The 13,879-nt window shown below is 53.1% G+C and overlaps 1 long non-coding RNA gene across 1 annotated transcript; it reads left to right on the top strand.

Annotated features, from left to right (window-relative positions):
* Nucleotides 1–1,797: 1,797 nt before the first annotated feature.
* LOC138850431 (uncharacterized) lies at nt 1,798–5,609 on the top strand. Its single transcript, XR_011390173.2, has 3 exons — nt 1,798–1,978; nt 4,786–5,102; nt 5,443–5,609. It is a non-coding gene; the product is annotated as an uncharacterized LOC138850431 (long non-coding RNA).
* The last annotated feature ends 8,270 nt before the right edge of the window (nt 5,610–13,879 follow it).

Genomic DNA, 13,879 nt, shown 5'->3' on the forward strand with positions numbered 1-13,879 from the left:
TCTGCACGTGTGTATGCTATGTGCAAGGAGCACCATCTTGGCTGTGGGTCAGGGAGGGCTCCCCTCGGAGCGAGGCTGCAGGCTGCACCCTAGGGCCTTGCTGTGAGGCCATCTGCTGCTGCAGCTCTTCGTTCCATCCCGTGGTCCTGTGGCCAACAGGCGTCGGGCCTGCAGGCCGACGGGAGACTCACTCAGTGGCCTCAAGCATCCATGCTGGGGCCCGGTGGACACCAGTCTACTCTTCTGTGGAATGCTCCCCCACAGGATGCGGCAAATCTCTGCAGACCTGCACTGGGCATTCAGCCCGCTCACGGGCCCCCTGCCTCGTGCAGCTCCCCATGCTCCTCCCGGCCAGGAAAAAGGACTGGGCATTCAAAGGTTCGACCAAGACAAGCTCACCCTTACTGAGTCCCACGGGCTCAGGCTCGGGCTCTGAGAGGCATGTCCCTCGCTCCTCCCAACTACCCTGGGTGCTGGTTATCCTGCTGCACCCTACAAACAAGGCGGGCATGCTCTGTCCCAGGTGCTCAGCTCAGAAGGGGCCGAATGGGGACTCGGGCTGTTTGCAGACGACTGCCCTCCACGTGGCGGCCTAGTGCCCACAAAGGGTCCAGGGGCCCAGCTCCGCTTGTACTGCGGCTTGCTGCCCAGAGCTTGCTGGCTCCCGAGCCTCAGCGGCCTGGACTCCAGTCCTCTCACAAGCAGCCCTCCAGAGCACCTCACCGTGGCCCGCCACAGTCAGAGCAGTCTCACTGCACCTGCCACCGTCCTGCCTAGCACTGATCACGGTTTAGCTGCTTGGTCCCCTGGGCAACTGGCCATCATGTCTGCTTCTACCGTCAGACTGTAAGCTCCACGAGGGCAGGGCCTTTTTTCTTTTCCACTGCTCTATCCCCGCTGTTTCTCCATTGTCCTGGGCCAATATCTCCTTGCAAGCCTGCTCCCCTGGGTCATTGCCTAAGCAACGTAGGTCAAATGTACAAGGTCCCACAGCCCGCAGGGTTCTTTAGGAGAAGACAGGGACATCTCGGAGCCACTTGCAACATCTGAGCTAAGGCTAAGAGTAGAGGCTGAGGGCAATGGCTGTTGCTGGCTGGAGAAAGCAACAAAGAGTTATGGAGCAGCTACAGCGTGACAGGCACTGTGCTAGGTGTGTGGGATACATCAGGAGAAACAAACAGCCCACTCGGCAGCTTCCCTCACCCAGGACAGAGACAGACAGGAAGCAGAACTAACAATTGCTTGTTAGTTACAACCTTACAGTATGCACGGGAAGGTTGGGAAGGTCCTAGCGCTGGGGACAGAAACAAGGCGAGGGAGGATAACAGGGAGGCCGAGGGGTCCAGCGTTGTGCAGGGAGTCGGGAGGGGCATTGGTGGAGGCCCCCGGGAAGCATCCCAGGCCAGAACAGCTGGCAGCAAGGTGTGCAGGCCGCCGGCCCTGGCGTTTTCCAGGAACGGCGGAGAGGCCCTGTGATTGGAGCAGAGAAGCCAGGGCAGGGCTGGAGAGCCAGTAGACACTGTGGGGGGTTGCCTTCCCCGTTCGGGAAGCTGCTGGAGCCTGACGGAGGAGCCCCATGATCTGTTTGGGCCGTGCAAGGGTCGCTGCGCGCACCGTGTTAGGAACAGACAGTCACAGTCTCGGGACAGAGCGGTTCGGAATGAGTAGATGCAGGACATAGGAGAGGGCGAGGAAGGAAAGGCATTGCTAAGGAGGAGGGTGCTGGCCGCAGCTCGGGCGTCTGGCCCCCGCCGGCCTGGACTCCAGCGAGTCTGGTTCTCAGGAGGCGGAGGCGGAGGTGGGGGTGGGGCCTCCTGGCCGTCGTCGCGGTCATCTCAGTGGCACAGGCAGTGCCATCCCTGGACTCAGGAAAACCCAGGCGCTCCGGCTTTCCACAACCAGGGGCAGCCCGCTTGTCCCCCTCCCCGCAACCCTGTCCCCACGGCCCCGCTCTCCTGCCTCCGGCTCCACGCCTCAGGTGGGCTCAGGGGGGTCCCCGTGTCCTCCAAGGTCCCACAGGCCTTTGGGGGGCTCCTTGGCGCATTCTATTCCCTGGCAGGGAACCTGGCTGGGGGCGCGCGGGGCGTGCGGGGCGGGGCCAGGAGGCCCTCCAGGGTGACAGGCGCTCTGCGGGCGGGCGGGCGGAGTCCCGGAGTCCTCGGAGGCCAGGCCGCCAGGCCGAGGCAGGCCGGGAATTCCTGGCCTTAATTTCTGCCTCTAATTCCCCCCAGAAATGAGGCGTGTCAGTCTTCAACTTCTCGGGTTTTTATGGAGCGATTATGATGATTACTCTAAGTCTCCCGTGTGTTGCCTTCAAAGGGACAATGACGTGGAGGAACCGGGCACCATTTTCCTTTCTCATTAAGTGATTAGGGTTTGTTTGGCAAACCCTGACCTCTGGGGCCAGAGGCGGGCTCTGCGGCCTCCACCCACGGTGGGCGTGGGCCTTCGCTCGGAGCCGGGGGAGCGGGAGGGGGCCTTTCGGTGCACGGACTCAGACACCGTGCTGCACCGCGGGACAGGGACAGCCGGCCGCCTCCTGCCGCGGCACGCACCTCCCTCCACGCTCCCGATGGAGACCAGCGCGCGGCTGCAGGTGCCGGCAGGCCCCTTCTTTATCTTGGGTCCTTTGCGCCCTGACCCTTCTCTCTCCTAGAATCACAGCAAGGAGCCTGGCAGGGATGCCCAGCCTGTCTCCCGGTTAGGAGAGGCCACGTGACCAAGTGTGGCCAATGAGCTATGTGGGTGGGACTGGGGATTTCCGGGTAAGAGTTGCCTTCCTCTTTAAGTCACTCAAGGAGAAAGCCAGTGCTCTGTGCTCACTCTCTCATTTCTCCTCCTTTTGCTTTTAAAAAATTATATTATTGGGACTGGTGCTGTGCCATAGCGGGTAAAGCCGTCGCCTGCAGTGTCGACATCCCATGTGGACACCGGTTCGAGTTTCAGCTGCTCCACTTCCAATCCAGCTCTCTGCTATGGCCTGGGAAAGCAGTAGAAGATGGCCCAAGGGCTTGGGCCCCTGCACCTGCGTGGGAGACCTGGAAGAAGCTCCTGGCTCCTGGTTTCGGATTGGCACAGCTGCAGCTGTTGCGGCCAATTAGGGAGTGAACCAGCAGATGGAAGACCTCTCTCAACCTCTCTCTGCCTCTGCCTCTCAAATAAATAAATTGATTTTTAAAATATTATTATTTATTGAAAGAAAAAAAAAAAAAAACAGAGATCTCCCAAAATGCCTGCAACAGCTGGGGCTGTGTGGAACTGAAGCCAGGAGCTGGGACTCAGATCAGGTCTCTCAGCCATCAACAATTGCCTCTCAGGATGCACATTGCCAGGAAGCTGGAATGGAGAGCAGAGCCAGATTCAAACCCAGGCATGCAGATGTGGAATGCAGACATCCCATTCAGTATCAACCTTTATGCCAAATATGCACTCCTTCTGCTTTTAGATGTGGTTGTTTGAAATGATGCCTGGAGCTGAAGCAACCATTTTGTAACTTGAGGCAGCTAAGCTAGAAGAAAGTCAATTGTTTCAATCATCATCACCCCCCAATTTCAGCATCTTAAAACAATTTGTTGTTATCATTCACCATTCTGTGGGCTGACAGCAGAGATTTCACTTGAGGTTTCTCACATGGCAGCAGTGTGATGCAGGCTGGGGCAGGGGTCATTGCCAGTGGAGCCAGAGCTGTGTAACTGCAGGTAAAGCCATCGCCTGCAGCGCCAGTGTCCCATATGGGCACCGGTTCGAGTCCCGGCTGCTCCACTTCTGATCCGGCTATTAATGTGTGGGAAGGCAGCGGAGGATGGCCCAAGTGCTTGGGCTCCTGAACTCACGTGGGAGACCTGGATGAAGCTCCTGGCTCCTGGCTTCATATTAGCTCAGTCCTGGCTGCTGGAATGAACCATCAGATAAAAGATCTGTCTCTGTTTCTGTGTCTCCCCCCATGTAACTCTGACTTCCGATAGATAGATAGATAGATAGATAGATAGATAGATAGATAGATAGAGGCAAGGCCTGTCAGGGCAGATGTCCGAGACAGCTCACTCACTCAGCTGGACGTAGATGCTGGATACCACTCCGACCCAGGAGTCACCCGGGGCTCATGACCATGACACCTGAAATGGCCTCTAATGTGGCTTGGGTGTCTCACATCATGGTGGCTGGTTTCCAAGGGTAGGCTAAGAATTTCAAGAGGCCCAGATTAGAAGCTGTCAGGCTGTGATCTAACCTTGAAAATTCAGTTGTGACTTCTGCCACGTCCTAGGGGTAAGCCAGTGACTAGGGCCGGCCCCAGTTCAAGGGCAAGAGGCTGAAAAGCCACCTCTTGAGGAAGGAATGGCAGCACCGCGTTACAGGGGCACTGGCACAGGCGGGGCTGCTGTGTCCACCTCTAGAAAACAGGGTCAGCTGGGGCCAGTGTGGTGGCACAGCGGGTTAAGCAGCTGCTCCGCTTCCAACCCAGCTCCCTGCTGATGCACCTGGGGAAGCAGCAGAAGCCGGCCCAAGTCCCCAAGCCCCTGCCACTCACATGGGGGACCTGGATAGAGTTCCAGACTCCTGGCTTCAGCATGGCCCAGCCCTGATCATTGCAGTCATTTGAGGGAATTAACCAGTAGGAAAAAATTCTCTCCCTGTATGTCTCTGACACTCTTCCTTTTAAATAAATACATCTTTTTTAAAAAGAGAAGAAAGAAATTGTAACCACCTCTGGACCTCTTGCTAAGTAAACAAAAAGATGCCCTAAAAGTTTGAGCCATTGCGTGTGCTCCATATTCCACTCTGCAGGCATCCTGGAGGAGGCGCGACCGGACATCTTAAGGCCATTACAGGGGCCGGCACTATGGACAGTAAGCTAGCCTCTGCCTGCAGTGCCAGCATCCCATATGGACACTGGTTCAAGTCCTGGCTGCTCCTCTTCTGGTCCAGCTCACTGCGAATGGCCTGGGAAAGAAGCTGAAGATGGCCCCAGTGCTTGGGCCCCTACACCCACGTGGGAGCCCTGGAAAAAGCTCTTGGCTTCTGACTTCAGACCAGTCCAGCTCTGGCCATTGTGGCCATTTGGGAAGGCTTTACCCGCTATGTCACAGCGCTGGCCCCCTGAAGTAAGTGTTTTAAAAAGAAAGAAAGAAGGACATCTCACATCCTGGGAAAGCTCCCCGGTCCTGGGGGAACCAGGGTGGTTGGTGAGATCCTGGCTGCAGGGGAATCTCCAGGTGGGGCAGCCCAGTCTAGGGATGTTCCCTCGCCTTACAGAGCCTGGGAGGAGCCAGGCTGTCCAGCGCCATAGGCCTCCGTGACCTCAGGCTGCACGTCCAGGCCTGGGGATGGAGGGTGGGGCTGAGTGCTCACAGGCCCTCGGTAGCCCCCAGTGGCCTGTCTCAGCCCTTCGGGAGGGGCAGTCTGGTGCCACAGTCACAGGTGAGAGACGCGGTATCATCTTAGGGGCCCGAGATGTACAAGGCCTGCGCTCCTGCCTGGGATCCATCTCCCCCAAATCAAGCCCAGGACAGAGACTGCACGATTTGCACACATCCCAGAAGCTTTCCCCTGGACACACCCTTGGGAAAAGGATCCAGGATTCTTCCCTGAAGCAGAAACAACTGGGAAAGGTGAGGAAGGGGGGCCGGGGGCTAGGGGAAGGGGGAGTGCGCGGGGCGCTTTGAGGGCCTCACGGCTGGGCCATTGTGGTGTCAGGAGTGATCGACAGCCGTGCCCTTCCGCACGTTCTGAAACGAGCTTTCAGGAGCAGACAGGACGCACACCCACGGCAGTGGAGACGCTGGCTGGGCAGCCTCGGGAGACCGCCCTCACAACCCATCTGGGGACGACGGGAAGCAAACGGAGGAGCTGCAAGGGGCACAACCAGGCAGTCTTCCCGTAGGGTGCGCTGCGCAGGTCACACAGCTGAGGAAGGCAGAAGCGGCCCAGAGCTCAACGCAGGGGCCTAAGTCAGAGTCTGTGATTTGCTGTGGTTTAAATGAGATTCAGGTCCGCAACTCGATGACACTTAAACCCCCAACTTTATGTTAATGGTGAGTGGAATAAGGGCGGAGACTGGACCCCATGGGAGGTCACTGGGGTGAGTGTCCCCAGAGGGGAGTACTTGCAAGAGGCTTGGATACAAAAGCCTTCAACGCCAGCATTCCATATGGGCAGTGACTCAAGTCCCGGCTGCTGGCTCCTCCGCTTCTGATCCAGCTTCCTGCTAATGCCCCTGGGAAGGCAGCAGAAACATGGCCCAAGTGCTTGAGAACTCTGCCACCCACGTGGGAGACCAAACGGAGTACAGGCTCCTGACTTCAGCCTTGTCCAGCCCTTGGCTGTCGTGGCCATTTGGGGAGTGAACCAGGAAATGGAAGAGCAGAGGTTGGTCTAAGTGCTTAGACCTGTGTTACCCACATGGGAGGTCCTGTTACCTTGTGGGAGCTCTGAGCTCCTGGCTTCAGCCTGGTCTAGCCCCTGCTGCTAGACTGGGGAGTGGGCCAGCAGATGAAAGATTTTTTTTCTCTCTGTACCTCTGTCACTTTGCCTTTCAAATAAATAAAAAAAAAATCTTTTAAAATAAAAAATTTTCAATATATATGTCTTTACATTAGTAGAATTCTTTTAAAGGTTTACTTATTTGAAAGAGTTACAGAGAGAGAGGGAGAAACAGAGAGAGAGAGAGAGCGAGAGAGCTATCTTCCATCTGCTGGTTCACTCCCCAGAGGGACACAAGGCCAGGGCTGGGCCAGGCCGCAGCCAGGAGCTCCATCTGGATCTCCCATGCGGTGGCAGGGGCCTGAGTTCCTGGGCCATCTGCAGCTGCTTTTCCCAGGCCATAGCAGAGAGCTGGATCGGAAACAGCTGCGAGGACTCCAGCCGGCACCCATATGGCCTTTACCTGCTATATCACAATGCCAGCCCCTAGAGTGTTTTAAAGTTAAGGAAACTTCTCAGAGAATGAAATAAAAAGATGAGAAGGCAGAAAAATATGAAAGAAACTATAGGAGACATAAAAAATTACTCTAGGAAGAAAAAAAATCTAACATAGGGGAATCCCAGCAAATACAACTGAAAATGAAGAAGAGGAATTATTTAAAAGTTACAATAAAAACAGTCCCTTAAACAAAGTTCATGAAGTTCCCATATTAAAATATTTATATGTCCAAAAAAATCATCCACATTTCAGGTACAACATCCTGACATTTTATTAAAAATGTATTTATGAGAGAGAGAGAAAGAGAAAGAGACAGAGAGCTCTCATCTAATGCTTCTCTTCTAAATGCCTGTAACAGCTGGGGCTGGGCCAAAGCTCAAGCCAGAACCCAGAATACAGTCCAGATCTCCCACGTGCGTGGCAAGAACCCAATTGCTTGAGCCATCACCACTGCCACCCAGAGCCGGCATTCGCGGGAAGCTGGGGGCAGGAGCCAGAGCCAGGCCTTGAACCCAGGTATCCCGGTGTGGGAGTGGGCATCTTCACCAGCATCTCAGCTGCCAGGCCAAATGCTTAGCCCAGCCTTGACACTTTTGAACAGAGGGATAAAGAGCTCTGTAAGCTTTCAGGAGGAGAAAAATGAAAATAAAGGAAAGGGATCCCACAGGAATGAGTCAGAATGACTTCCGGATTCTCAGCAACGCTGGGCACTGAAGACAGTGGCAAATGCTTCAACGTGCTGGGAGGACTGCGTTCTAGATCTGGACCCCCACTGGCTGGACTGTCGATTACAAAACATGTGGAGCCTCAGAGGCAGAATAGTGACATCTGTGCACCCTTCCTTAGGTGGCTACTTGGCGAGTATGTTCCAGAAATGTGACCTCGTGCAGGAAGCTGGGAGAGGAAGTCAGAAGCCAGCTGCCCACCAGGATCCCACAGCAGATCCAACGGGGCAGGACAGCAGGGGGCCCTGAAAGGAAGTCTCCCAGGCAAGGAGGAGGTGGGTGCAAGAGAGATTGGAGAAGCTGCAGGGAAAGACAAAGACAGTCAGATCAGGTGGTGCAAGCAAGGATACACAGCCTAAGCCTGCAGCTAGGCTGTGAACCGTGCCAGCATGGTTATCCAAAACACACCCTGGCCCCCCGCATCTGGGGAGTGAACCAGCAGATGGGAGCTCTCTCTGTCTCTCTGCCTCACTCTGCCTTTCTGTCTCTGTCTATCAAATAAATAAAAAATAAGCTCTGCTAGTTTCTAGTAAGCATTTTTTTTAAAGCATAGACTTCATTGCGGCTGAAGAAAAAATTTAAACCTTATCAACTTTGAAAATTCAGAAGTAAAACTACCAATGACAAAAGCTGGAGAAAAGTTGGGAGAGGAGGGGAGGGGAGGGGAGGGGAGAAAGGGAAACTGTGTTCTTTCTTTTGGTTTTAAAGATTCATTTATTGATTTGAAAGTCAGAGTTAAAGAGAGAGAGAGAGAAACACACACACACACACACACACACACACACACACAGACAGAGAAGGTGGGGGGAGGGAGAGAGTGAGAGAGAGGTCTCCCATGGTTGCTTTACTCCTCATATGATCACAAGGGCCAGGAATAAGCCAGGCCAAAGCCAAGAGCTTCATCCGGGTCTCCCACATGAGTGCAGGGGCCTAAGCACTTGAATCATCTTCTGCTGCTTTCCCAGGCTCATTAGCTGAATCAGAGGTAGAGCAACTGGAATTCGAACCAGTGCTCATATGGGATGCTGGCATTGCAGGCCATGGCTTAATCCACCACACTATAACATCGGTCCCAGTACCTACATTCTTATCTCAAAAAATGATTTAAAAATAAAGACTTTAGGTTACAGAAAAAAGAATAAATTGTCAGTATACTAATTTTTTTTTTAGATTTAAAAGCAAGATTTATTAGGGTCAAAGAGCTCCAGCCAGGGTGGCATGGAGGGAGGCTTCCAAGAGAGGGAAAACCCAAAGGACCCCATGGCACTGGGGTTTTTAATACAATTTTGAAGAAAAAAACCTGACAATCAGATTGACATTCAGTTACTAGGCGGAGATAAAACCCATCAAAAGACCTGATTTACAATCCTTTGTACTGCTTACATTTTAAAAGATAACCAGTATAGCAATTTTTAGAAAAGATTTATTTATTTATTTGAGAGGCAAAGTTAGAGACAGAGAGAGGGAGAGACAGAGAGAGGTTTTCCATCTGCTTGTTCATTCCCCAAATGGCCACAACAGCCAGAACTGAGCTGATCCAAAGCCAGGAGCCAGGAGCTTCTTCCAGGTCTCCCATATAGCTGCAGGGGCCCAAGCACTTGGGCCATCTTCTGCTTTCCCAGGCCATAGCAGAGAGCTGGATTGGAAGTGGAGCAGCCAGGACTCAAACCGGCGTCCATACAGGATGCCGGCACTGTAGGTGCTACAGTGATGGCCCCAATAAATACATTTTTAAAGGTAATTTTATTCTGATGCAAAAAAATTTAAAATTCACACATAGTTTTTTTCATAATATGCATTTTCCATGAAGCCTTCTCCTATGCAGCGATTTCAAAGTTATTTTTTTATCCAAATAAACTTCTCTTTTAATCCTATTATGTATGAACTTTAAAAAGCACCTTGTATTTTGCCTAAACATTTTACGAAGGAGAAGTATACATTCCACAAATAGATGGAGTCTACAGCGTCACCTGGAAGGCGTAGAGCAGAAGGCTGTTGCCTTTGACCACAGCATGCATCAATGTGATGAGGCTATCATTTAAAATTGTTTTCCTTGTGGTAAAATCTACCAAACATAAAATTCACCGTTCTAACCACTTTCAATTGTCCAGTGGCCCTACGAACGTTTGTCTGCAGGGTAATCATCACCACCATTCGCCTCAGGGCTTTTGATCCTCCCGACAGAGAGTCCATGCCCACTAAACCAACTCCCTTATGCTGTCCCGAGAAGCGCCCCTGGCACCCACACCCACAAGGCTGGGCCCGGCTCTTACCTGAAGGATCGGGGAGAGCCCACCACCACGCCACCCCCATAGCTTGCGGCATGTACTTGCCTCCGGGCACAGGACTGAGCTCCCATTTCTTTGCAGATTGTCCGCCGAGGGCCTCTGGCATCCTCCCTTGCACATGGCAAAGGCAGGTCAAGTACTTTTCCTAACTCAAATTTCCCTGGCTTCTTACTTTCCTACCAGCTAGAGAAACCTTGGTAAATGGGCTTTTGTGAGCCTACTGCCCCCACCCCCCGCCCAGGTCTTCCCCCCGTTTGCCACATCACCCAACACAATCACAGCTTCAATGCACACTCCCTGGTGAAGAAACCAGGCAAAGACCGAGGTTCCTGGGCGGCCAGCATTCTCCCCCAATTCCCTCCTCTGTGACCGTGTAACATTACACAAGGGGGTTTTTGCAGATGCAGTTCCAGTGGCTAACTGGCTAAGGTGGGAGGACCACCAGGATGGGCCTGCTATAACCCTATGGTCCCTTGAAAAGCTGCCCAGCTGGTGACAGAAGTCAGAGGTTAGAAAGGAGAGGAAGACCCTGCCTTTGCTGTGTTGAGAATGGAAGAGGCAGAGGACGGGCGTGCAGCCTCCAGTGCCAAGAGCACACCGCAGCGCTGACACTTGGCAAGGAGGCCAAGAGCCTGGTCCTGCCATGCAAAGGAGCGAGTGTTGCCAGGAGTGTGCCGGGCGGGGGCTGGGAGGGGGGGAGGGAGGAGTGAGGTGGGGGCGGAGGCCGATCCCTTCCCAGAGCCTGCAGGAGAACCCTGCCCAGCCAGCTTTCTGGCCTTGTGAATCTGTGAGCAGAGAATGCCGGTGAGCCTGCCCAGACGTCTGACCGACAGAACCGAGGTAATAAGCAGGTGTTTTAAGTTGCTGAGTTTGTGGTGGTTTTCTGGGCAGCACCAGGTAACGAATACACATGGCATGGCCTTGCCTCCGTTTGGCCCGTACCATGGAGAGCGTGGAGACTCGGGGAGCACTGACTGTAGACAGGCAAACCTGGACTAGCAGCTTTCTTGCCTGAGGGTGCGCGGCCAGGAGCTCTTAAACGCTCTTTCGGAGGCTCTCCCCCACTCTGTAAACGCCCCCACCCCCTCCACACTCGGCCCCTACTCCACTGTCCCTTGCCCTCCCCGGCAGCTCACTCGCTGGAGGGCAGAAATTGCTGTTTTTCAGAACTTGCCACAGCCCCGACAGAAGAGCTCTGAGAATGTCTGTGGAGGAGGAACAGAGAAGCGCTTTCTAGGAGTCTGAGCTACTCAGTGCTGAGGGCTGCTCAGGGAGGGGGGAGTTCTCCCTCACATTGGCAGCCACCTGTCACGGCTGCCGAAAGGGATGGATTTCACGACGCTGTGGGTCTCTCTGCCCCTAGCTTGCATTCTGACATCAAGATTTGCTTTACAGAAGCCAGGAGACAGGTGCTGGAGGGTGAGAAACCTCTCCAACTGGGGCTATGGGCTGAGCACTAACTCATTCATTCAATTATTTTTACAGGTATTTTTAAAGTTTATTTTCATCTACTTAAAAGGCAGAGAGAGAGAAAAAGAGAGAGAGAGGGAGACAATGTGCCAGAGAGAGATCTTCCACCCACTGGCTTACTCCACAAATGCCCACAATACAATGGGCTAGGCCAGGCCAATGCCAGGAACCCAGAACGCCATTCACTCTACACAGGTGGCAGGGGCCCAAGTATTTGAGCCATCATCTGCTGCTTCCCAGGGTGTGCATTAGCAGGACACTGGATTGGAAGTGGAGGAGCCAGAGCCCAAAGTGAGGCCCCAATATGGGATACTGTGCCCCACTTTTCACATGTACTGCTGACTCTGGCAATGCTGCACTGGGAGATACTAAAATAGACTGAAAATAGGTGGGGTTTTGATAGCTGCTCCCGAGGAAGCAGCTTTAGGTGGAAGCCACCCGACAGTTCTAGTTATCCAAGGAGCAGAGACAGGACAGGTAGGGAGCTCCAGTGGGAAGGAGGAGAGGGGAGTTGCGGTTGTTTCAGTGGCTGGAGCAGGGGATGAGGATGAGCACAGGAGATCCTGGGAGGTTGCTGGTTGGGAGCAAGGAGCCTCCCAGCTCTGTACAGGGATCTGGAACAGGAAGGGGAGTGCAGAAACAATTGACCAGCCAACAGAACCAGGGAAATGTGGGTCCTGGGCGCCCCTTGGTGGCCACTCTGAGAACTACACTGGACACCACCCAGGATCTGGCAGTGCCCAGTTGATGGAGTGTAGCGCCTCACTCATTCATTTCTGGGTGGGAAGGACACACTCTCCCTTTCAGGAGGATCACTCACTGCAGGAAAAATGATTTGTGTGAATACATCTGTGTCTGGGATTGATCGTATGCTTGTGGTGTCAAATGTGTAGGTGTATACACGTGTATGAAGGTACACATAGGCATTCGCGTACATGTCTGAGTATGTGTGTTGCTTTCTATGGGCACATGTGTGTGAGTTGTGTGCATATATGGACTGGGTGCTAGTATGCAAACACTCATGGGCAGACTAGTGCCAAAACGTGCATCTATGTTTGTGTGTGTATCTGTCGCTGTGATCTCATGTATGCTTGTGTCTGAGTGCATGTGTTAATGTAACTTTTTGGGGCTTGGCTTTCTTTTCTGTTACACATTGAAATAGTTAAGCTCCATAATCTTATTGTTTGTTTAAAGTTTGCTCTTGGATGCAGGCCTGTTCCAGAATAACTAGCAGATGCAAAAAGCATCCATTATGTATTTTTGCAATTAGCCGAAAACCCAGAAACTTTTCTTAAATAACAGACACAATTCTGTGGGTTGCTTATTGCTGGGACCCACCTCCTCTCCCCAGCTTGCCCTGGGCCCAGACCCAATCCAGGCCAAGCCAAAGAGGGTTTGCAAACTGTCCCTAGTGAGATGGAAAAACCATTAAGGCTTTCAGAATATAACTCAAGGGACAGCTTACAGTGAGGAGGAAGAAGAGGAGAAAAACAGGAGAGCAGCCTCCAAGATCTGAAAAGCCTTTGTCAAGCTGACTCATCCTGCCTCACAGCCGCCCAACTTTCTAGTCTGGACTCAGCTAGATAAACACAGGACAAAAGCCACATTCCTTTACCTGCTATTAAAGGTTTTTCCATTACATTTGCATTTCGCCATCCCCCGCTGCCATCTTTTTGCTAGTGCTGTGTCTGTCTACTGGACCACACATTTCTCTTGCCCAGTACAACCCGGGCACCTCCTGGCCCCCAGCAGCACTATCGCCCGCAAACTTTGTTGAGCACCTCCCTCCCTATCCTAGACACTGGTGAGAGCACCCAGGAGGCATAAGGAACATCCTCAGCATCTGAGTCCTTATGGGAAGAACATGATGCTCTTTAGCTTTCCCTCCCCCCATCTATGGACAGGGAGTTCCCACGCCATGGTTTCAGGAAGGTCCATGCAATGTGGCTGGGGTTGCAGGTGGACAGACTTCACAGCTGCAACTTGACCAGGGTGGTCCTCCTCAAACCACAGACTCTCAGTCCTGGATGACTACGAATTAAACATTTTGCCAATAGGCATCCAGGCTCTGCTTGCACACTTCTTGGGACAGGGAACTCATCATGTCCTCAGGCAGTCCAATGCTTGAGGCACAGCTTTCCTTCTAAAAAAAAAAAAAATTACATACAGTTAGAGAAAGAGGGGAAGACAGATCTTCCATCTGCTGGTTCACTCCCTAAATGGCTGCAACTGCCAGGACTGCGCCAGGCCAAAATCAGGAGCCAGGTGCTTCTAGCAGGTTTCCCCGAGTGAGTATAGGGGCCCCAGTACTTGGACCCTCCTCTGCTGTTTCCCAGGAGCATTAGCAGAGAGCTGGATCAGAAGTGGAGCAGCCAGGACTCGAACCAGTGCCCATACAGGATAATGGTATCACAGGCAGTGGCCTCACCCTCTGCACCAACCCTAGGCACAGCTCTCACATTGGTTCTTTATATTGC

Source organism: Oryctolagus cuniculus, chromosome 7 (genome assembly GCF_051225735.1).
Source record: "Oryctolagus cuniculus isolate XC-2025 breed Fujian yellow rabbit chromosome 7, ASM5122573v1, whole genome shotgun sequence".
In the NCBI taxonomy this organism is placed as follows: Eukaryota; Metazoa; Chordata; class Mammalia; order Lagomorpha; family Leporidae; genus Oryctolagus; species Oryctolagus cuniculus.